The sequence below is a fragment of the Talpa occidentalis genome, unplaced genomic scaffold (assembly GCF_014898055.3).
Source record: "Talpa occidentalis isolate TD23 unplaced genomic scaffold, MPIMG_talOcc4v2.1 talOcc4.16, whole genome shotgun sequence".
Classification (NCBI taxonomy): domain Eukaryota; kingdom Metazoa; phylum Chordata; class Mammalia; order Eulipotyphla; family Talpidae; genus Talpa; species Talpa occidentalis.
This window is the reverse complement of record NW_023601653.1, coordinates 57,027,441-57,052,569: the sequence shown is the minus strand read 5'-3', so window position 1 is coordinate 57,052,569 and position 25,129 is coordinate 57,027,441. Positions and strand designations below refer to the sequence as shown.

The following is a 25,129-nucleotide window of genomic DNA, read 5'->3' as shown; positions in this document are numbered from 1 at the left end:
CAGTAACTGACTATGTTGGCACCCTGATCTCTGAGAAACACAATTCTGTTGTTTATAAACCACTCAGTATGTGATAATTGTTATAACAGCTTGAACACACTAAGACAGCATGCCTTCATCCCAACATCAGCTTCACACATGTTAGGCACCCTACAAAACTGCCTAAAAAATTCACACCAAAGTAAATAAGCACTAAGCTGAGATTTCAGTTCAAAACTGCTTGATTAAAAAACATTTATGTGGGTGAGTTCTCCCTGGTGGCCTAGGAGTTAAGTTTCAGTGCTATCACCGCTGCAGCCTACAGTGATCCCAGCCAGGGAGGTAATACACATGGCACAGCAGACCTCTCCTGTCTTGCCTGCTGCTCCCCTCAGCAGTGTATTTTGGTAGATCCACCTGTTCTGCTCCCCAATCTGTGTCTAGTGATTCCTCTCACCCCCTGCACCTCCAGCCTACACCCAAGTTCTTCTATGCAAAACAAACACATTTATGTGGCTAGCATGTGCACAGCAAGGGTCTTCCCATAAAATACCATAAAGTCAACTTGTAAAAACAAGAGTAAATGAAGCTGCCACCAAACCTTGGTCCATCATAGAAGAAGCCTCTCCTCTTCACTGGGCAATTCTGAAACATGGAGCACACGGAAGCAACATTCTGTAGGGCCTGGACCCAAATAAGTGTACATGTGTTTGAAATAGGGAACTTCTCAGATCTCTATCTGGTGACCTCATTGCCAAACTGAAAAGGTACAGAATACAAAGTATTTGGCAGTAGGCAAATTTCAGCTACAGAGATAAAAGAAGTAGCCAGAATATATGCAAAATGAAGAGGAGGGAAAGACTGCCTCAGAAACTACTCAGGCTAAACCCCCTACCTGGATAATTCAAGGGAAATGAGAAAACTGTTTCTGCAATTTTGTCTTTTTTAGATAAATTAGCAGGATAATTGTCTTGATTCACAACTTCCCCCAGTGGGTGGAGACACAGCTGGGCTACATGGAGGGCCAAGCAAGCCAAGCTTGATCCAAATGAAGGGTGAATTGCAGCAGGGTTGCAAAAATAAGCCTCTACCCTCTGCCTCTGCTCTTGTGTTTATAGAAGACCTTTTTTTCTGGACTGGGATATAATTAAAGCTTATCAAATTATCCCTCCTATTTTCCCAAACTCAATTGTGCTCTGTATTGTGTTTCTTACTAATCTGTCCAGGTGCCTTTAAAATTTTCCTAAGAATTACTTTTAGATGAGTCCTTTTTTGAATTAAAATTTCATTTTATTCTCAATTTTTAAATCTAGTTTCTTCTTTAAATATTTTTGTCTTCCATTAGGTCATTAAAAATCTCCATTTTGAATCCAAATACTTTCCCAAATATTGTTAAATAGTATTTTCTAAAAGGAATATTTTCTAATTCAAAACACAGGAATTATATGCAGACATAATACATGATTGATTGTGGCATTATATACATATAGTTGAAAGACATATATATATAACATATATACATATATTAAAATGACACAAAACTCAAGTCATTTGGTCAACTAGAAATTGAATATATAATCAATAAAAATCTCTATGGTCTTTTACAATGGAAAAGGAAAGAATAATGGAGTTCTGGTCAAGGTTTTGGAATAAAAATTTAAGTACTCAAAAAATTTTAACTTGTCAAAACACAAAATTTTACAGCCTATCCTTATCTATAAACAATGCTCTTACTGATTGTTGATTTAAGCTTTTTTTTTTAAATCAAGCTTAACATTTGACAGGCAATTGTTCATGACTAAGTTAATTTAGGTATCCTCATTATCTTAACACATAGTTAAAATATTTGAGGTACGATTTTTAAATAAACACTTTCAGACTCACTAAACATTGGGAAACATTATAACAGAAGTATCCAATATAGGTCCCTGGACCTATAAAATAAAATTCACACACTTGGCAATAACTTTTTAATTTGATGTTCACTATAGTGTTCCTAAAGAATGACTTTCTATCTGCAGTTTTTAAGTATTTGCCTAGTAATTTAAAGTTTTAATATCAGAAATGAATAACACATTTTTTTACTGAAAGAGATCTGTATCCTTCAGAACCAAAGTTTCATGTCTAGTCTAGAGAGCATTCCCCTTCATATGCATGACCGCTATAGACTAAAGTTTACTTTCCTTATTTACTTATTCATTCAGTCCTATTTGTTGAATAAATTGTCTTGTAAATATGTGGTGAATTGAGACTGAATCTCTTTCCTAGTTCTGGATCCATCAGAGAGAACCAGCATCAAGGAAAAAAGAAAGTCTTAGAAATTTTAGTATCCAAAATACATTATTATAATAGATAAGCGCCACATGGTAGAAGGAGGTATTTGACCAATATCAATTTAGGGATCATGTTATATATAATATCAACATGTTTGGGATTTGAGTTACCTTAACTTAAGCAGTTCACTTAAGTGGTAAAATGCTGTGGACATTAATTTAAATGAATTTGTACTTCGGTCCTGATGTCTAACTTCCTTGGTAATGCTAATATTTGTCATTTGTTTCTAAACCATCTCCAACATATGCAGACATGTCCAAATGTAAGGGTTAATTACTCAAAACTGCACACATCGGCATTACGAAATTACAAAAACAGGAAGAATCTCTGTTGTTTATTGCCAGTGTAAATACAATGATGGATGGTTTGCTATAGTACAAATTTGATGTAACTGACTATCCTCAATCTATTTTGTTTGCTGGATATCTCTTTTGACATACTTCCCCCATATGTGTTTTGAGCTTTACAGTTCTTTTTTTTTTTTTTTCCAATATTTATTTATTTATTTATTTATTTGTTTATTTATTTATTTATTTATTTATTTATTCAAGCACTGGGTACAGTCAGAAGTGCGGGAGGATGAGAAGATTCACCAAAGCCAGAGCGGGGAGCAGAGCAGGCAGAAGGACCGAAGTACACTGCTCAGGGGAGCAGCATGCGGCAGGAGAGGTCTGCGCGCCATGCGGGACCCTCCTCCGGTGGCCGGGGAGCAGCCGGGGATTGAACCGGCACTGCAGAGGCTGCGGGCAGCTTCACAACCCAGCGCTCAACCGCTGCGCCACAGGGGAGGCCCTGAGCTTTATAGTTCTTGTCTGTTATTTCTGAGGGTGCTCAAAGCAGATAGGTTTTCTCTGTACTTACCAACGTTTACATCTTCTGAGTTAACATTATCTGTCAATCTGGCATGTTTCTCCAACACTTAAAACTTACTGAAAATTTGAAGGGAAAAATTACTATATCCCTAATATAACTAGAGAGTATGCTCTAGCCTGTGCTAAACATTTATCCAGCACTTCAAAATATTGTTTTTAAAAATCAATCACCCCCAAGGTCACAATCAACAACTTTGCCTTTAGATATAATGGTAAAAATTAAAACTCTGCAACTCAAGCTAGAATTGGGACTATCAGAGCAAAATTTTACATTAAGGCAATAAAATGCACACACATTTTCAAAACTGAAACATTTTACAAATATTTGCCTTTATCTTTATTTCCATCTGGCTAAGGACAACATTACCAAATATATTTCATGTCTATGGTCAAATGCTAAGTTTTTTTAAAAACTGAGACCATAAAATGTTACTAGTCATCATTTCAAAGATTAGGATCATTGTGATTTTTATTTTCTTATCATCATATGTTTCTTAATTTTTAAAATATCTACATGAACATGTAGTACTTTGAAAATATGCTTTAAAACATTCTAAGTAACCAAATATCTGTCTTCCTATTTAAAAGTACTAAATTAGTTTCATATATTTCATCTCCACAAATCAGGGATTTTAGGAAAATCTAATTATCCTGGCAATAGTTAAAATACTAATATTATTAACATAAGTCATTGATTTCATGGCACTTACCTATGAAAGCTGGAAAAGGTTAAACAAAATTTTGAAACAAAATAAAAATTCAATAATCATTGTGGATATAACACAGCACATTAAAACCTAAGTATCTTACAGAACTAAGGATTTCTCTTCTTTAGACTTCTTATTCTAAGACAACATTTTTTCTAAAGGTATTAACTCAATTTATAATAAATTATGTAAGTACTCAACCTACACTGTTAAAATAGATATGAAAAAATTACCAATATCCTGGAAACTCTATGTAATTATTACTATTTTGTTAGTAGATGGTGTGGTTTTACATAAGTACAATGAATACTCAGGAAACTGGTGATTTATAAACTTTAGAATTCATTTGCCAATTACCAGGAGACTTATATTTGCATAGTATTTTATTTTAAAGTGTTTGGCAAGACCCATGCTGTTACAGTGAAATCATTCCAAAGTAGCTGAACTAAAATCCTCAAATAATACAGTGCAATTTTGAAAGGAAGAAAAGACAAAGCAACATAATTAGTCAATAGGATTTTAGTACCTGCTTAATGCCCAGCAGCAGCCTGTTAAACAAGTGGAAAAAGAACAAGACAAGACCCCTACCTCGAGGAAGTCATAACTCATTGAAGAGATGCGACAAACCTCATTTAAAAAATCTTGAGAATAGTTAAGCATAAATTGTGTTGTGTTGGCTATAAGAAAAATAGATATACAGGGCCTCCCCGGTGGCGCAGCAGTTGAGCGCTGGCTTGCGAAGCTGCCCGCGGCCTCTGCAGCGCTGGTTCGATCCCCCTGCTCCCCGGCCACCGGAGGAGGGTCCCACATGGCACGCAGACCTCTCCTGCTGCCCGCTGCTCCCCTCAGCAGTGCTCCCTGCTCTGGCTCTGGTGAATTCTCACCCTCCCGCGCTTCTGACTGTACCCAGTGCTTGTATAAATAAATAAATCTTTTTTAAAAAAAGAAGAAAAAAGAGTATTTAAAAAAAAGAAAAGAAAACTGGAATCAGCCATTAAAAAAAAAAAGAAGAAGAAAAATAGATATTCAGAGAAAACAGGAGATGAATAAAAAGGACTAATATTCTAAAAGACTTTCTGAAGAGACAGAATTCAAGAAGGTCCAAAAGGGATGGGTATGACCTAGGGAAGAGACAAGGAAAGGCATTATTGCAAAAGATGGAAATTGACTAAATAAAGTTGTTATGGACTTAAATTTAATGGGAGATGAAAGGAACAATGGAGACAGGAATGAGAAGACTTGATGGGCAGAAGAAATGGAGTGAAGTGAAATAAAGTGAAGGTAAGAGAATGAGAATTAAAACCACATTTGCACTCTGCCAAGCACATGTACCTAAAAACCCCTGAGTCCCTCTGATCTCCAGGCAAGTTTCCTTGAAGTCCCTTAGAAGGATGCATGTACCATTACTTCACAATATCAAATACCAGGAGTGAAATTGCACTGATGGTTTGACTCTTGTACTTAACATAGGACCTCGTATGAAGACACTCCTCCAAAGTTGCCTTAAATTTGGTTCCTCTGGGCTTTTCCTTTATTCCTCAGCAATCCTAGTCTTCCCTTGGGCTGCAATTCATAGATTACAGGCTCATTAAATAACACAACCCCTCCAGCCCTATTGCTATCATAGGAGTTGAAGCTGACCTTTCATATAATTACATTCTACATAAGCAAGATAATTTATAATTTGAAAATCTATGCATAAACAACGTGAATCATAAATGTTATCTATTTTTCCAACTGGTTGTAGGAAGTTTAGTGTTTGGGTCTTATGCAAATGTACTGAGTTAAACTATAATTTATGAAAGGAAACTTGAATCTAATCTTTTCTGCTTAGGAGTTTGAAAAGAATGAAGGGGAAATCATTGGAATGAATATGGATTTGTTTTGTACAACGGAAACTCATATGTAGAAATGATCTATAAGGCATTCAATTCAGCTTCCTGCCAATGTGGAATTGCTTCCTATCATAAAAATTCAGAGGTTGAGTTCAGACTATTTTAAGATATGATTCAGCTGCTACCAAACATCAAGGAGAACTTGTATGAGTCCTGGACAATATAGCTCAATATAAACTGGTAGCCTCACTATACTTAACAGTACTGTATTGTAACTTTGAAAGTTGCTAAGAGTAGGTCTTATAAGTTCTCATCAAAAGTAAAAATAAAAAATCTAACTAGGTGAGGTGATGGATATTAATTACTTATTGTGGTAATAATCTCATAACATATACAGATATGAAATAATCACATAGTACACCTTAAAGCTATTATATGTCAATTATATATCAATAAAAATAAGTGAATAAGTAAACAAACAAACAAGCTGAGACCTTCTTCTGTAAAGTATACTACCTATCCACATTTCCTTGCAATTTGCATTACACTGGTAAAAACTTGGTATATTCATCCCTGCCTTATTCTGGCTTTTTGAATCTGTAGTTTACAATGTAGATTGTTCCTAGGGAAATACAAAAAGGTAGCATCTACTAGTATCCATCCCAGCTTTAGTCCAATAAATTGAGATAACCCAGTGCCCTATACTTTGACTGTCACAACGAAGTGAGCTACAGACAATTAAGCTAATTTTGGGCACTTTCCCTTCCTTTTTACTGGCATCTATAAAGGTGACCTCAGCTAATACAACACCCTATTATTAAACTCCCGTGTGAAAGCTGAATGCATGAACAAATTTAAATCTAATCAGGAAATCAAATCTTGTGATTGGGATAGATGGCCAGAGCCATTTTTCAGCGACTTTATACAACTTCCAAAATAAAAACCGAATTTTCAACATGGCCTACAAGGCCCTCTAATATATATGGTTCAGGCTACCTGAACCATCTGCTAACTTCTGTGCTCAGCTTACATACACAGACCTTCTTTTTCTTCTCCAATGTGTCATTTTTCCTCCGCCTCAAGACTCCTTGCAAATACTACTTACTCTGCAGAAGCTTTTGGCTCCCAACCCCTTCTCATCATTTTCCTAGCCAACTACAACTCATCTTTCCACTGTCAACTCAAGCTTGCTTCCTTAAGAATGTCTTTCTGATGCCCCCAAATAGATCAGTGCTCCCTGAGATACACCTTTATGTATCCCTGAAATTTTTATTCAGAGCACTTATCACTTATAATTAGCAATGTTCCAAGTACATAGCAGACCACATATAATTTTGTAGGAGTGAATGAAAAGCATATTGATCATGGATTTGTACAACACCAGAATATTCTGTGTTTAACAGAAAGAGCAACCACTTCAATATGGGAAAATGCTATCTTGCTTTCTGCTTAGATCATTGGGATTCCTGACATTTCACTCAATCTTGGAACAATCAAAGCAAAAATCCACTGGGGGAAGAAAAAAAAAGAAAGTATAGGTGTTTATTACATATAGATCATTTGAGAAATATGAAGTTGTAAAATGATGGAGTTGACTTGTGCCCATACTTATTGAGGCCCAGAAGGATTGTTCACCCCACTCACTCTCTTCTTTCCATTCCATCCACACTCACTCCAAACAGTCAGAAGAAGCAGAAGAGAGTCAGAGACATCATAAGTTTAAAAAAAAAAAAGGCTACATATTAATCAACATATTTATTTTGTATCTTTTAGATACAAATCTAGAATAATTAGTCTATACCTAAAGAAGATTGTGTCCATCAATATGGGCAGCATATGCTTCCCTAAAGTTCAATCCTAAATCTCCACAGCTAAACACAGCATACATCTAGTTTTTGCTTCTTGTTCATGCACAGTGTGAATCCACATTGGAACTCTGTTCATTGCAATTATTCAAGGACATATACAAAGGAGATTCATCTTACATAGGGTTCCTTGATGAACCACATCATGAACAACAAGAATCAGTCACTGGCCAGTAAAGTTACCCCTTGAAGTGACAAACAGCTCTTCAGTTCACATTTCATTGGCCAGAGCAGGTCACCTGGCCATGCCTAACTGCAAGGTTAGTAAGGAAGCACAATCCTACCATGTGTTAATATTGAGACGTAATGACTACTGCAAGGACCATCAGAACTGATGTTAGCCATTCTAGTCCAGAACAAATATTATTATGATCTTGACTTTATCTGTGCACCAGCAGAGCTGGGACTGGTGCAGGAGAATAGAGAATAGTGGGGAAAGAACTCATAGAATCTCAATGAAACTAACTCTGTAAGTATGAGGTAACAACTCAATAAGAGAAGGAATCAAGAATCACTTGTGCCCATGTCCATTCTCTGAAATCCCTGCGTGTTTATAATCAAAAAACGTCAAATTGTTTTTTTTCCCTAGCAATACACTGCACACACACACATATAACAGTGCAATTATGATTATTTAAAAAATATTCAGGAGGAGAAATGACAATAATCTTTTTAGTAAAGTTCTAATTTTAAAGCTGCTTTAAAATTTTAAAAGAAAAACCTACCCAGTGATGTGTACAAAATATTGATGGTAAGAGAACCCAGTAGAGAAAACATTTTAGAAGAGAAAGTAGATCTTACTAAAAATCCCAATTCTTTTAGTAGGAATGAGGCAAGATGAAGTACTGATATTTAATTCCTATTAGTCTTCCTTTTCATTTTCAGTCCACATTACCAATCCTTTGGATTTTTTCTTCAAGTTTTTTGCTGTGCAGACAACAGAAGACTGACATCATTGAAGCTATTGTGCCAGTATCTTTTCGAGGATGAAGAGGAAAAGACTCGTGACTTGAGAATAGATTAAAGGGAAGTATGAGTAAAAGAATATCACCTGTTCCAAGAATAGACCTGCTCTGTGGCAGGAACCTAGGAAGGTAACTAAATTCAGACTATTGCTATAAGTAGATGTGGAAAGACCATGGACATAAGCATCAGAAGGTATCAGTGAGACAGGAGGCAGCTCCTTGATTTTTTTGGTACAGCCTAAAATGCCTCAGGATTTTTGTATGACCTCTTGGAGTAGGGGGCCGATCACATGAGAGATCAAATTTGATTCCAGTCATAATAGAATGAAAGCTGAAAGGCAAACTTAATTTGATTTAAGGGGGAAAAATGTCAACTCTTATATGCCAGAGTTTATAGTTACAAATCTATACCAGTCAGTAAAAGGAAAGATTGTTGACTGAGACCAGATTTATTAAGAACATGAGAAAAGGAAAGCTTATTCTACTTCTCACCATATGTATTTTGGTCTAACTTGATATAAAAGGAAAGAAAAAAGTAGGTCAACGTGGAGACTTACTGATATGATATTGCTAGCTCAGATATGAGGATAAATACCTAATGCAATACCTGATGCATAAAGACCATCTACCCCAAAAGCTGCCACAGGCTATTTCCAGTGTCAGAACCAAGGATTGTCAGATCTAGGAGAAGAGAGATAGGCACAGTAACAAAAGATGTCCAGGTTGGACCTTGGAACCACTATGTTACCTGCCACATTCTCTAAAATTTGAACGTTTATGTTGCTTTTTAAAAAAGATTTAATTTTGCATCTGCGATGACCAACTCGAAAAATCATGGCTCAATATTGTCTCTATGAACTTCATGTGGTCACCATCGCCTTTGCAATCCCACCCAACTTAAATAATGTCACAGATACAACTACTTTGAAATTGCTGAAGATTTGAAGATGTGAACCAAGTGATTCAGAGAAAAAGCACGTGAAATTTAGAGACAAGATGCCTGACTTTTGAGTTATCAATCTGTGAAGCTTTTCATTAGAAGTTTTCGAGTGCTTTCCTCACTAATTAATAAATAATGATATGGCAGACAAGCAAATTTAATACTAACTGAAAACTAACAGATACACATACCAAAAGCTATTTAACACTGACTTCATCTCATTTGAGTGTCACTATTTCAGTGTTTTGCTCAATGAAAACTGACACTTGGTATATTAGATCAATTATCAAATAGAAAATAGCGTGCAAAATAATTACTGTCAAGCCCTCTCAGTCAGGCCCTTGCCTTCCTTTTCCAACTTCTTTCTCCCCAAACAAATCATTTCCCCTCATACTGTTCTCTGAGCAGCTTGCAAATCTTTGCTGCCTTCCTTATTCCTCTGCTCATGGACTGTCTCCTGTCCTTCTTTACTTCTAGTTCTTTTGCTGTCTGAAAGCAAAACTTGGTCCTCCTTGAGTCCCTTAGAGGTCCTCAAATGGTATATATGTATAAAGAGGTAGACTGCAAAGGCTTACTCAGTTGAACTGAATTTTGCCTACTGATTTCGGTCATTATTCTAGCCATCATCATATCATAGGCAAATAAAGGTTTTCCAACCGATACGGCTACTCTTTCTTAATCTGGCAAGAGAACCCAGCTTTTCAGGAGAAGAAAATAAAAAGAACAAAACCTAGTGAGAAGAAAGAGACAACAAAAAACTGGACCCTGAAAGTCAATTCCATGGAAGAACAATTTTCTTACTGTCCTTAAATGATTGTGTTGGTCAAATGCACAGATGTTAAAGAAACATTCCTATTTAGTTAATAGTGCATGATAGACCTCATCAGAATTAGTCCGTATTCTTTTGAAAACTTTGTAAGGCTTTCTGTAGCTTCAGTTGTAGCAAGTTTGGGTTGCTTTCTATTAAGGTTGCCTCCTCTTTTGGATTTCACAGCTCTCCAAGGCATACCAGAAGAGTGAATCTATTTTGCTTAGAGTGAAAAGACTTGGGTAATTAGGTGAACCATTGAATTTATTTGAAGGCATTCCTTAGATTTGTAAAATAATTTCAATAAAACCCGTTTCAGGCAAGGACTGATAGGAACATTAAGCTCTTATGTTAGCAATCATAAGTACAATCAAAATCTTTCATATATAATCACCTTAGTCTTTATAAAAAATGTAAATGCTCTATGCTTAAGCAATATAATGGTGATAGTGATGTTGATGTTATTAAATGCCTACTATGTGCCAACTCCTGTGATAAGCACTTACCACAAATTAATTCAATTTAATGCTCACTTAGAATCACAGGTATTAATGTCCTCTTTTCACAAATTAGTATACTGAAACACAGAGAGCATCAATAACATAGCTAGGGCCACACTGTCAAACTGCAAAGCTAAAATTGGACAAATGCCAAAACAGATGTGCTATGTCCCACTTGTCATTATTTAATATTCCACATTAACTAAGTACCTTACCAATTAGATGGCACCTAAGATGGTAGCAGTGCTTGGAAAAGAGTTGGCCAATTTACTATTTTAAATTCTCAACAATGGGATTTTTAAATTGGGGGTAAAAAAGCAAATAAGCAATTTAGGTAAATTTTTCTACAACTCGAAAATCTGAGAGCAGATGACCATTAGTCTGCCAAGAACCATTAGAATACCACATAAAAAGCAGACTTGAGCCAGACTGTTGTAACCAGACCCCCCAGCTAAGACCAGATGAACAGTTACATCAGAAAGAATCTGTAATCCATGATTATCTCACTATCAACCACCCAACTATGTGCAAACAGTTGTTTGCCTGGCATCATATTGAAGAGGCTTTGTTCTACTCTCCAGTTCTGCTGCTCTGGGCCAAGACTAGGAAGAAAAAAAAAACAGATTTGAAACACATAAACTGCACTCTTACCACATTTGCAGATGTCCCTAAAATGAATGAGAGAGCTAATATAATTCAGACAAACAAATATAAAATTATCTCAATTAACCAGAACACTGGGTAAATTCAAAGAAAATTCAACAGGCATAATTATAAAGTTGTGCATTTCAGCTCGAAACTTGCAGAAACTGAATAGTGAAGGAGATTGAACAAGCTTTCTGTGTGAACAGGCATAGCACAGGAAATAAACTGCAGTCCATCATAAGCCAGACTTTGCCAACAGTCTTAGGTGACATTAATACCAGCTTAGGGTCTGTATTAAGAGAGGTGATGGTGATGAATGTGTTCAGTTTAGATGCCACTACTCAAGAGCAAATCTACCCAGAGGAGAATGACCAATGTAAAATTAGCTTTGAAAACCTGTGCACATACGGAATGGCTAGAGGTACAGAGGAAATTTAGCCAATTCACAAGTGAATTGGATAGAGCTCCTCAGGAAGTAATGGAAAGCACGCTGGGTCTGGAGACCAAAGCAGAGGTCAGTCCTAACTGCAGTACTCTGAGAACCAAAGCACAATTTAACCTGCCAAACACTCAGCATTCTTAGCCCATATGGTTCGTTTATCCCTAAATTATTTAGTTTGTAAACATTGTATACTAAAAACACAGAATAAAAAGCAAGGCTTTGATCTTATATACCTACTAGTCTTGTGCCCCAGATAGACAAGTTTCAGACCATTTACATACAGAGAAATGATGTTCTGGGAGTTCAGAAGACAGGTAACTCACCTTGAAACAGGAAGTTTGGAACAGGTGTTCATGATACAATTATTTTACATGATGTATTAGTTTGCTTGGGCTGCTGCAACAAAGTCCTATAGATGGGTACCTTAAACACCAGAAACTCCTTGTTTCACAGTTCTGGAGGCTACCTGTCCAAGATTAAGGTGTCTGCAGGGGTTGCTTCCTTCTGAGGGCTGTGAGGGAGAAGCTGTTCCAGGATGCTCTGCTACCTTCAGCTATCTTTGGTGTGCCATAGCTTGCTGAACCATCACCCTGATTTCTGTCTACTGCCTTCACACAGTACTCTTTCTATGTTTCTTCACATAGTATTTCCTTTGTGTATATCTCTGTGGCTGAATTTCCCCTTTTCATAAGGACGCAATCCTATTAGCTTAGGGACCACCTTAATCACCTCGTCTTAACTTGATCCTCTGAAAAGACTATTTCCAAATGAGGTGACATTCACATTTGGTGGAGGTTGAAGACATTTTGGGGGAGGGTGGGGACACATTTTAACACACAATACATGGCTAATTTGAAATATGTCAAAATATATTCTTTAATTTTCATAAACATCTAAGCAGTAGTTGTAGCATAATTACACTCCCATTTCAGCAAGAGCCTCTGACCCTTCAACCTGACCCTAGTCCTCATCCATCACAGGCCAGCCTTTCCTCCCTCCCTGACTCTACTCCCATCATTGCTCTCATCTTCAGCCCATCCTTAAGCCATATCCCTTATTTCTCCTAGTTCTCCCCTCCCCATGAGAGGGGGGGTCAGTAATGCTATAAAGGTCAGTAGCGGAGTATGAATAAATGTTCTAGTAATTCCTTGGGATATTTTTAAGTTAAAAATGCAGTGGTCCTTTTTTTTTTTTTTTTTTTAGTTGATCAAAGTCAACTCAAGTCAAATAATGGTATGTGAAAATATTTCTGGAAACATCCTCAGGGTAAATATTACCAAAAGAGCCAAGTCAAATATTACATAATAAATTATATGGTCCAGGAGAGCCTTGGGATAGTTCTTTGTGAAGACCATGCCAGAGCTAAGTGTTGGGCATATAGGATATTAATCAGACAAGGAAGCGAAAATGTTCTTGTATGAAGGAAAAGCGAATGCAAAGGCACGATGCTGAGAAAGGAGAAGGCATCAGAGCATCTCAATTGATGAGGTCTGGCCAGGTCACAGGGAGTGAGAAGGGGCAGAAGGAGGCCTAACAACCAAAGGCCTAATACATTGATTGTCTATCCATTTTATTATTATTTCATTTATCATTGCACTGGACTGTAGGCAAAGGATTTGAAGCAAGGCATGGCATACTCATATGTGCAGATTTAGATCACTTTGGCAACCATGAGGAAGATACATTAAAAGGTTGAGAGATTGAAAATGGAAATACCAGGGAGAAGTCTTTGTAATAATACACGTAAACAATGATGGAAGCTTAGATTAAGATGGCAAGCCCAGTGAGCAGGAGCAACTGCCAGCCACTTGCGGAAATATTCAGCAGGCAGAATCAACAAGATTTTAATGAGAGAAGTTTAATGAGTGATTTCCAACTGTTGCCACATGTCAGAGATCTTTGGGGAGTTTATCTAAATACAGATTCTTGGGCCCTGACTCAGTCTTAAAGAATCAAAATTTCTGTTGTTTTAGCTTTGAGAATAAGGAGGTTGCTCCAGCCTGCCTCTTAACATTTAAGGAGAAGGAAGAGAAAACACACTCTCTTGATTCAAGACCAGGTTTTGAGGCCATTTAAGAAAGAATTACATCGGGCCTCCCCTGGTGGTGCAGTGGTTGAGCGCTGGGTTGCAAGGCTGCCCACAGCCTCTGCAGCTGCAGCGCCAGTTCAATCCCTGGCCACTGGCAAGGGTCCCACCAAAAAAAAAAAAAAAAAAAAAAAAGAATTACATCATTGCATCACAGTTAAACATTTTAAAGTAGAAACCATTACCTTGGAACCTTGTCACTGAATATAGTCAAGCAGCAGCTAGAAAACTAGTTAAAGACAGAGTTTTTTTACTGCTCAGAAGAATGAAGGTGTCTTTTTTTTTTAAAGATTTATTTTTATTTATTTATTTAGACAAGCACTGGGTAGTCAGAAGCACAGGCGGGTGAGAGAATTCACCAGAGCCAGAGCAGGGAGCAGAGCAGGCACAAGGACCGAAGCACACTGCTGAGGGGAGCAGCGGGCGGCAGGAGAGGTCTGCACGCCATGTGGGACCCTCCTCCGGTGGCCGGGGAGCAGCTGGGGATCCAACCGGCACTGCAGAGGCTGCGGGTAGCTTCGCAACCTGACGCTCAACTGCTGCACCACCGGGGAGTCTTTAAGGCACTCCAGAGCCAGAGTGCTCTCATACAGAGAAAGCAGAAGCCAAACCCTGCCTGAGCAGCAAGTAGGCATTGAGAGGAAACCTGTGTGCCCCATGCTTAGGTGTGTACCTCTTTGCTCCAGCTGTGGCTTCAAACCCCATCTTACTCTGACCTGGTTTGGTTTCTACATTCTGGACTTTAGATCTGCCTCTGTTTCCATGACAATCGAATCCTATTTGAGCATGCTTGCAAGCTGGCTACTGCATCTGGATTCACCCAAGTTACCCCACCTTGTGGTTTCAAATTCTTATGGTCTCTAAGGCCCAGTTTTGGCCAGCCCAGATCACACGTGATCCCTAGCTCCATTCAATCCTTCCTAGTTTCTACCCTACTCATCCCAACATTTAAACCCCTAGCTCTGGCTCAGAGTAGACCACCTGCCAACCACCAAGCCAACTACAACATTCATCTGCTGGACATAGCCTCTATATAATATGATGGAGAGCAAGTGGCTTCCAGTGGGTCTAGGGCAAGGGAAAGGACAGTCATTTAAAGTACCAACTCTGGGGCCTCCCTGATGGTGCAAGGGGTTAAGACGCAGCACTATTAAGCTATCCACAGCCACTGCAGCACAAGTTCGATCCCCAGCCAGGGAGGTGACCCACATGACACAGCAGACCTCCCCTGCCTTGCCTTCTGCGCCCCTCAGCAGTGTATTTCAGTACATTTGTCTGTTCTGCTCCCCACTCTGTCTCCGGTGAATCCTTGCACCCCCTGTACCACTGGCCTTCACCCTAGCTCTTATATGCATAATTTTTTTAAATAAAAAAAAAAAATAATAATAATAATAAAGCACCAGCTTTGAGTTCAAGTCTGAATTCAAATTTAGAATGTATGACAGTTAAGCACATAACCTAGTATTTCCATGCTTCAGTTACAAAATACTTAATACATCTACATACCATAAATTACAAACTTATAAGCAGCATAGTCGGCAGCTTCACCAACACATGACCCAGTCTCTTTTAACTCACAGTCAATAACTCAAGCAGCCAATTGCTTTTATTAACAGGATGTTCAATATCTCCCTCTTGATGCCTAACCCCATCCCCAGAGCTAAGGGCCTCTTCAGCCAAAGAGTTTGCCTCTAGGGTAGTCAAAAAGAGAGCTAGAGTAGCCAGTTCATGGAACCAGTTTCTACCACACAGTGTGACATGAAGGCTAGTGCGTGCTCTCTGACAGATGCTTGATCATCCATCAGTGGAAACAATTTCTGCCCAGGACAAATGCGTGTCTCACTTTGGATGCCCAGGATACTCTTTCTCAACATATCCTTCCTGAGTTCTGGGCAACAACCCAGTTACTGTATTCCTCCCACCTCCCACCTCCTTTTCAAGGTCTTGGAGTATATATAAGTTTCCTATGTTTGCCATTACAAATTACCACAAGTTTGTTCAATAAATGGTGCTGGGAAAACTGGGTCGCTACATGAAAAAGAATGAAGCTTGACCACTACCTCACACCATACACAAAAATCAACTCAAAATGGATTAAAGAACTAGATATAAGACCTGAAACCATAAAATACATAGAAGGAAATATAGGCGAAACACTACGGGATATGCACATCAAAGAGATCTTTACAGACACATCACCCAAAGCAGTGATAGTGAAGGCAAAGATAAACAGCTGGGACTACATCAAATTAAAGAGCTTCTGCACAGCAAAAGAGACAATAACAAAAACAAAGAGAAACCCCACCAACTGGGAGAACATTTTTGCACACAACACTAATGATAAAGGACTGATCACAAAAATCTGCAAAGAGCTGATGAGACTCAACAACAACAAAGAAAATAATCCAGTGAAAAAATGGGCAGAGAGCTAAAAAGAAACTTCTCTGAAGAGGAAATGCAAATGGCCAACAGGCATATGAAAAAATGCTCACCATCACTCGTAATCAGGGAAATGCAAATCAAAACTACCATGAGACACCATCTTACACCAGTGAGAATGGCACATATTAAAAAAACTAGCAACAACAAATGTTGGCGAGGTTGTGGAGAAAAAGGAACTCTCCTGCACTGTTGGTGGGAGTGCAAACTGGTCCAACCACTATGGAGAGCTGTGTGGAGATTTCTGGACCTACTAAACATAGAGCTTCCATATGATCCAGCAATTCCACTCCTAGGTATTTACCCAAAGGACACAGAAACATCAACTCCAAAGAGCACCTGCACCCCTATGTTTATAGCAGCACTGTTTACAATAGTTAAGCTTTGGAAACAGCCCAAATGCCCAAAAATAGATGACTGGATCAAGAAGATGCGGTACATATACACCATGGAATATTACTCAGCATTCAAAAAAGATAAACACATGCAATTTGCAGCAACAGGGATGGAGCTGGAAGGGATCATGCTCAGCGAAATAAGTCAGAAAGAAAAAGAAAAATACCGGATGGTCTCACTCATAGCAGGAATCTAGAAAACTTAAATAAGGGACCAGGAAAATGAATATCTATAAGAAAGTGAAAATCATTATCAACAAACAACTATGAACCAGAGACACTTTATGAGGGGAGGGGGGTGGGGGGGGAGGGATTGGGGTCAAAATAAAGGGGTTGCAATTGTTTGGGGAATATAAAAATAAAAAAAAATTAAATTTAAAAAAAAAAAGCTATAAAACTGTGTCTAGTTTCAGGCTCATAAAAGAAAAAAAAAAAAGACAGAATTGCCCACACCCCCCCCCCCCCGTTTGGCACAGGCAGTTGAGCGCCACTCTGTGAAGCTATTCGAAGCCTCTCCAGCGCCGGTTCAATCCCAGCTGGCTGGCAAGGGTCCCACATGACATAGCAGACCTCTCCTGTCTCGCCTGCTGCTTCCCTCAGCAGTGTCTTTGGTCCGTCTGCCTGTTCTGCTCCCCGCTCTGTCTCTGGTCAGAATTCTCTCACCCTCCCGTGCATCTGGCCAGTACCCCAGATCTTGTATAAATAAATCTTAAAAAAAAAATGATAGAACTGTTTCCAGGTTTTACCTATCGTAAATAGTGCTCAAATAAACATAGGTATACAGGTTTTCTTTTGAATCAATGTATTTTTGTCCTTCGGGTAGATCCCTAGTAGTGGAATTGCCAGGTCAACATTTGTTGTTGCTTTTTTTTTTTTTGATGTGTGCCATTCTTACTGGTGCAAGGTGGTATCTCAGTGTGGTTTTGATTTGCATTTCCCTGATTATAAGGGATGTTGAACATTTTTTCATATGCCTGTTGGCCATTTGCATTTCTTCTTTGGAGAAATGTCTAGATAAAACCGAAAACAACCCAAATGCCCAAAAACAAATGACTGAATCAAGAAGATGCGGCATATATACATAATGGAATATTATTCAGCATTCAAAAAAGATAAACTAAAGCCTTTAGCAGCAACGTGGATGAAGTTAGAAGGAATTATGCTCAGTGAAATAAGCCAGAAGGAAAAAGAAAAATATTGGATGGTTTCACTTATAGCAGGAATACAGGGGAACCAAATAAGACATCAGTGTGAAAAATTAATAACAGTACAAAACACAACAAAGCAAAAATGGACAACTATAAATCAGAGACATACTGCAGGGGACGAGGAGAGAGAGGGATCAGAGGGAGAGAGGGAGGAGCAAAGGGGACTGTGGTGATGGTGCATGGGTGACTTGGGGAAGGAAAGTCTATGAGGACTCAAGGGGGTGGGGGGAAGCAAATATTGTCTTAAAAATAAAATAATAAAATAAAAAAATAAAAAAATGACAGAATTGTATTCTCTCACAGTACAGGGGGAAAGAAGTCTAAAATCAAGATGTCATCATGATCAATTCCTTCTATAAGATGAGGGAGAAAATGTCTTGTGCCTCCTAGCCTTTGGTGGCCCCTCCCTAGCAATCTTTGGTATTGCTTGGCTTGTAGCTGCATCTCTTCTGTCTCCATCTTCACATGTATTCATTCTGTGTGTCCCTGTGAGCTTTTGCCTCTTTTTAAAGATATCTGCCATTAGAAGGGACAGCCCATAAGATGAGATGACCTCATCGTAACTAATTACCCCTGTTTACAAATAAACTCATATTTTGGGATTCTATGAGATAAGAATTTGGGGGACACTATTCAACCTATTATATACGCTTTTCTTGATAAAACTGGAAGACCTATTTTTCTAATTTCAAATCTGTGAAAGAAGAGTTCTCATATCCCTTCCTTCAAGAAGGTTTACTGGATTCCCTTTGTAAGTTCTCCTTTTAACCTCTCTCTCAGAGCAAAATACAGAAAATAAGCCTTCTGATATTTCCAAATGTTTTACATAGGAAAAATCTGCCCAAAAGCCAAATAGACACATCTCCAAAGAAAATGTCCAGGTGGTCAAGAGGCACAAGAAAAAATACTCATTATCATTTATCATCAGGGAAATGCAGATCAGAACCACAATGAGATACCACCTAATCCCTGTTAGAATAACCCATATCCAAAAGACCAGAAACAACAAGTGCTGGCAAGGATGTGGAGAAAAAGGAACGCTCATACACTGTGGGTGGAAAGTAGACTACTCCAAACCTTTAGAAAACAGTATGGAGGTTTCTCAAAATATTTAAAATAATTTTACCATATTACTAGACATTTCCATTCCTGGGTATCTACCCGAAGAATGCAAAGACACTAATTCAAAGGGATATATGGACCCCTATGTTCATTGTAGCACTATTCACAATAACCAGAATACGAAACTACCTGTCTATTTTTTTTAATATTTTATTTTATATAATTCTTACATCATTTTTCATCTTTATACAATGTATGCATTTTCATTTTGGTTATATTCCCCATACAATTGCACACCCTTCCCTTATTTTGACCCTAGTTCTTCCTCTCCCCGTCCCTCCCTAACCGCCCCCAACACCGTAGTGTGTCTCTGGTTTATAATTGCTTGTTGATTTTGATTTTTACTTTGTATTGATTAGTCTTTTTCCTGGCCCCTTATTTAGGTTTTCTAGATTCCTGCTATGAGTGAGACCATCCGGTATTTTTCTTTTTCTTTCTGATTTATTTCGCTGAGCATGATCCCTTCTAGCTCCATCCATGTTGCTGCAAACTGTATGTGTTTATCTTTTTTGATTGCTGAGTAATGTTCCATTGTGTATATGTACCACATCTTCTTGATCCAGTCATCTATTTTTTGGCATTTGGGTTAGAAACTAAGTATCTAAATCCAGAGAAGCAGATTACAAAAATATGGTATATGTACACAATGGAATACTACTTGGCTATAAAAAATGATGAACTCTTGCCATTTGCCACAACATGGATGGAAGTGGAGGGGATAATGCTAGGTGAAAAAAGTCAACAGGAGAAAGAAAAATACCAGGTGGTTTCACTTATATGTGGAATATAAGGAAACAAAGGGTCAGACAAAATCAAACCAATAATAAGCCCTGCAAAAATGACTGTGGAAGATAAGGAGGGAAGATTTAAGGTGGAGAGGGGACTGAATGGACTATGGTGGAGTGCTGAGGGTGCCTAGTGGTGGGTGTTTTGTAGGATCATGTATCTGAAAAGATGTGATCCCAATGTTACCTTTATTTAAAAAATTAAATAAAAAAGAAAAAAAATCTACCCAAGCACTCTCACTAGCCCCTACCCTAGAATGTAGAACAAACAGACATAATTTTTATTTAATTCAATGTGTAGAGTATGTACAATGACTGGCACATAGAAAGCCCTCAATTATTGGTATTTATTAGCTCTGAAGGTAGCCAAAAGTGCCTTGAGGATATAGACCATCAAAACTTAACTTTTTGCTGGAAGTAAAGTATCTGACCTCATTAGTTTCTAGCACAATTTGAGTGGAACTCTCAGTGCACCTGGCAGGCCCTGTATGACCACATAACACCTATGTATAATTTATATGTCATTGACGCAGAGGACAAATCAACTATATCTCAGAGCTCTCTGACAACCAGAACATTTCAGGACTCTGACTAATGCTAAATTAGCATATTCAACATGGAGAACATGTTCAACACGGAGAAAAGTAGGATATTGTTACACATCAAGGGTCTTCCTTTGCCTTGTAAAGACTGCCTTCACATGTACAGCTCTGTGAAACCTTGGATCAGCTGTAGCAGTAGCATCTTGCAGCCATTCTACAAAATGGGTCTTACAAGGGTTTTTGTCTTTTGCAAAATAGTGTCTCACTCAAGACTTAGATTTAATCTGGAGGTCTCAACCTATGTCCTACATCTTCCATTTCCCTTCCACATCTACTCTCTACCTTATAACCCTGCTCCCTGCCCCAAGATCAAACTGTGGCTTCATTCTTAAGTTCTCTTCTCCAGAAGCTTCTAATTGGATTTAGAATAACAAACAGCATCCCAGCAGGAGTTCAGAAGGGAAAGCTTAAGGTGGGTGATTTACTTCCCTGACTCCTTCCTTGTGAGTTCACTTGTGGCTAAGTGTGTCCATGACCCAAGATCACTGTACCTCTCAGAGGCCTCCACAAGACTCTCCATACCAATCCCCTCTACTCTACTTCACCTTCAGGCCTAGGAATGGAAATTGCTGTCATTGTTATAATACTAACATGACTATGTTATGAAAAATCCATTTGTAAATAACACTTCCTCAAACTCATTCCTAGTTGTTGCAAGATCTTTTTTTTTTTAAATAATAAATTTTATTTTTATATTCCCCCATACAATTGCAAACGCCCCATTCTGACTCCAATCCTTCCCCTCCCGCCCTCCACCCCCCAAAAAGTGTCTCTGGTTCATAGTTTTTTATTGATTTTGATTTTCACTTTCTTATATTCATTTTCCTGGTCCCTTATTTAAGTTTCCTAGATTCCTGCTATGAGAGAGACCATCCGGTATTTTTCTTTTTCTTTTTGGCTTATTTCGCTGAGCATGGTCCCTACCAACGCCATCCATGTTGCTGCAAATTGCATGTGTTTATCTTTTTTGAATGCTGGGTAATATTCCATGGTATATATGTACCACATCTTCTTGATCCAGTCATCTATTTTTGGGCATTTGGGTTGTTTCCAAAGCTTAGCTATTGTAAACAGTGCTGCTATAAACATAGGGGTGCAGGTGCTCTTTGGAATTGATGTTTCTGTGTCCTTTGGGTAAATACCTAGGAGTGGAATTGCTGGATCATATGGAAGCTCTATGTTTAGTAGGTCCAGAAATCTCCACACAGCTCTCCATAGTGGTTGGACCAGTTTGCACTCCCACCAACACTGCAGAAGAGTTCCTTTTTCTGCACACCCTCGCCAACATTTGTTGTTGCTAGTTTTTTTAATATGTGCCATTCTCACTGGTGTGAGATGGTATCTCATGGTAGTTTTGATTTGCATTTCCCTGATTACAAGTGATGTTGAACATTTTTTCATATGTCTGTTGGCCATTTGCATTTCCTCTTCAGAGAAGTTTCTTTTTAGCTCTTCTGCCCATTTTTTGACTGGATTATTTTCTTTGTTGTTGCTGAGTCTCATCAGCTCTTTGCAGATTTTTGTGATCAGTCCTTTATCATTAGTGTTGGGTGCAAAAATGTTCTCCCAGTTGGTGGGGTTTCTCTTTGTTTTTGTTATTGTCTCTTTTGCTGTGCAGAAGCTCTTTAATTTGATGTAGTCCCAGCTGTTTATCTTTGCCTTCACTATCACTGCTTTGGGTGATGTGTCTGTAAAGATCTCTTTGATGTGCAAATCCCATAGTGTTTCGCCTATATTTCCTTCTATGTATTTTATGGTTTCAGGTTTTATGTCTAGTTCTTTAATCCATTTTGAGTTGATGATTGTGTATGGTGTGAGGTAGTGGTCAAGCTTCATTCTTTTGCATGTAGCGACCCAGTTTTCCCAGCACCATTTATTGAACAAACTTTCTTTGCTCCAATGCATAGTCTTTGCTCCTTTGTCAAAGATTAGTTGACCATAAATCTGTGGGTTTATTTCTGGATTTTCTATTCGATTCCATTGGTCTGTGTGTCTGTTCTTGTTCCAATACCATGCAGTTTTGATGATTATGGCTTTGTAGTATAGTTTGAAGTCTGGGAGTGTGATGCCTCCATTTCCTTCTTTTTTTTTCAGTAGAGCTTTGGCTATTCGGGGTTTTTGGTGATTCCATATGAATTTCATCAATAATTGTTCTATTTCTTTGAAGAATGACATTGAAATTTTGATTGGAATAGCATTGAATCTGTATATTGCTTTTGGTAGGATGGCCATTTTAATAATGTTTATTCTTCCAATCCATGAGCAGGGGATGTCTTTCCATTTCTTTGTGTCTTCTTCTATTTCTTTTAACAGTGCTTTATAGTTTTCTTTGTATAGGTCCTTTACCTCTTTTGTTAGATTTATTCCCAAATATTTGATTTCTTTTGTTTCGATAATAAAAGGGATGGTTTTTTTTATTTCTTCTTCTTCAGATTTGTTGTTTGTGTATAGGAAGGCTACTGACTTTTGCGTGTTGATTTTGTATCCTGCCACTTTACTGAATTGATTGATGAGTTGAATTAGTTTTTCTGTGGAGATTTTGGGGTTCTCTATGTATATTATCATATCATCTGCAAATAGTGATAGTTTGACTTCTTCTTTTCCTATTTGGATTCCTTGGATGTCTTTCTCTTGTCTTATTGCTCTGGCTAGGACTTCCAGTATTATATTGAAAAGCAGTGGTGAGAGTGGACATCCTTGTCTTGTTCCAGATCTTAATGGAATTGCTTTCAGCTTTTCACCATTGAGAATGATACTGGCTGTTGGCTTGTCATAGATGGCCTTTATGATGTTGAGGTATGTTCCTTGTATCCCAAGAATTTCAAGGGCTTTTATCATGAATGGGTGTTGCACTTTGTCGAAAGCTTTCTCAGCATCTATTGATATTATCATATGGTTTTTATCTTTCTTTTTGTTCATGTGTTGGATAACGTTGATTGATTTTCGGATGTTAAACCATCCTTGTGTCCCTGGAATGAATCCAACTTGGTCGTGGTGAATTATCTTATGGATACATTGTTGGATTCTGATAGCTAAAATTTTATTGAGGATTTTTGCATCAGTGTTCATTAGGGAGATTGGCCTGTAGTTTTCCTTTTTTGTGTTGTCCTTATTCGGTTTTGGTATTAGTGTAATATTGGCTTCATAGAACGTGTTTGGTATTGTCCCTTCCTTCTCAATTTTTTGGAAGAGTTTGTGAAGGATAGGCACTAATTCGTCTCTGAATGTTTGGTAGAATTCATTTGTAAATCCATCAGGTCCTGGGCTTTTGTTTTGGGGAGGTTTTTGATTACCATTTCAATTTCGCTAATTGTAATTGGTCTGTTTAGGTGTTCTATTTCTTCTTTATCTAGCTTTGGGTGATTGTAGAGTTGTAGGAATTTGTCCATCTCCTCTAGATTGTTGAACTTGTTTCCATATAACTGTTCATAGTAGTTACTGATTATTCTTTTGATTTCTGCTGTGTCTGTTGTGATTTCTCCTCTTTCATTTATGATCCTGTGTATTTGTGCTTTCTCCCTTTTTTCCTTTGTGAGCCTGGCTAGGGGTTTGTCTATTTTATTGATTTTTTCAAAGAACCAGCTCTTGGTTTCATTGAGCTTTTGGATTGTTTTTTTAGTTTCAATTTCATTTATTTCTGCTTTGGTTTTTATTATTTCTTTTCTTCTACTGGTTTTGGGGTTTTTTTGTTGTTCTTTTTCTAGATCTTTGAGCTTCGAGATTAGGTTGTTTCTTTGAGTTCTTTCTTGTTTTTTGATGTGAGCTTCTATTGCTATATATTTTCCTCTTATTACTGCTTTTGCTGCATCCCATACATTTAGGATATTGGTGTCCTCCTTGTCATTCAATTCAAAGAATTTTTTAATTTCTTCTTTGATCTCCTCGTTAGTCCAGTGGTCTTCCAGTAGTGTGGCTTTTAATCTCCATGAGGTAGGATAGTTCCTTGCCTTCTTTTTATGATTTATTTCTAGTTTGATGCCTTCGTGGTCAGAAAAGATGGTTGGTATGATTTCAATCTTGGTGTATCTGTTGATGTTTGTCTTGTGCCCCAGTATGTGATCGATCCTGGAGAATGATCCGTGTGCGCTTGAGAAAAATGTGTACTCCGTTTTTTTTTGGGTTTAGTGTTCTATAGATGTCTGCTAAGCCCAAATGCTCTAGGTCCTTATTTAGAGCTTTAGTTTCTTTACTTATTTTTTGTCTTGTTGATCTATCCATTGTTGATAGTGGTGTGTTGAAGTCTCCCACTACATATGTGTTTTCTCTGATGTCTGTTTTCAGAGAGGACAACAGTTTTCTGATATATTTTGGTGCTCTTTCGTTTGGTGAGTATATGTTAATGGGTGTTATTTCTTCTTGAAATATTGTCCCCTTAATCATAATGTAGTGACCATTGGGGTCTCTTTTTATTTTTTTGAGTTTGAAGTCTGTTTTATCTGATATAAGTATAGCTGTTCCTGCTTTCTTTTTTGGCCCATTTGCTTGTAGGATTGTTTTCCATCCTTTGACTTTGAGCCTATTTTTATCTTTTGTAGCTAAATGTGTTTTCTGGAGACAGCAAAAGGTTGGGTTTTGTTTCTTAATCCAGGCTGCAACTCTG

General features: G+C 37.9%; 1 protein-coding gene across 2 annotated transcripts in view; it reads right to left on the bottom strand.

Annotated features, from left to right (window-relative positions):
* The window catches only part of PLCZ1 (phospholipase C zeta 1), a 214,979-nt gene that overhangs the window by 169,568 nt on the left and 20,282 nt on the right, over positions 1-25,129 (bottom strand). The window lies entirely within an intron of this gene.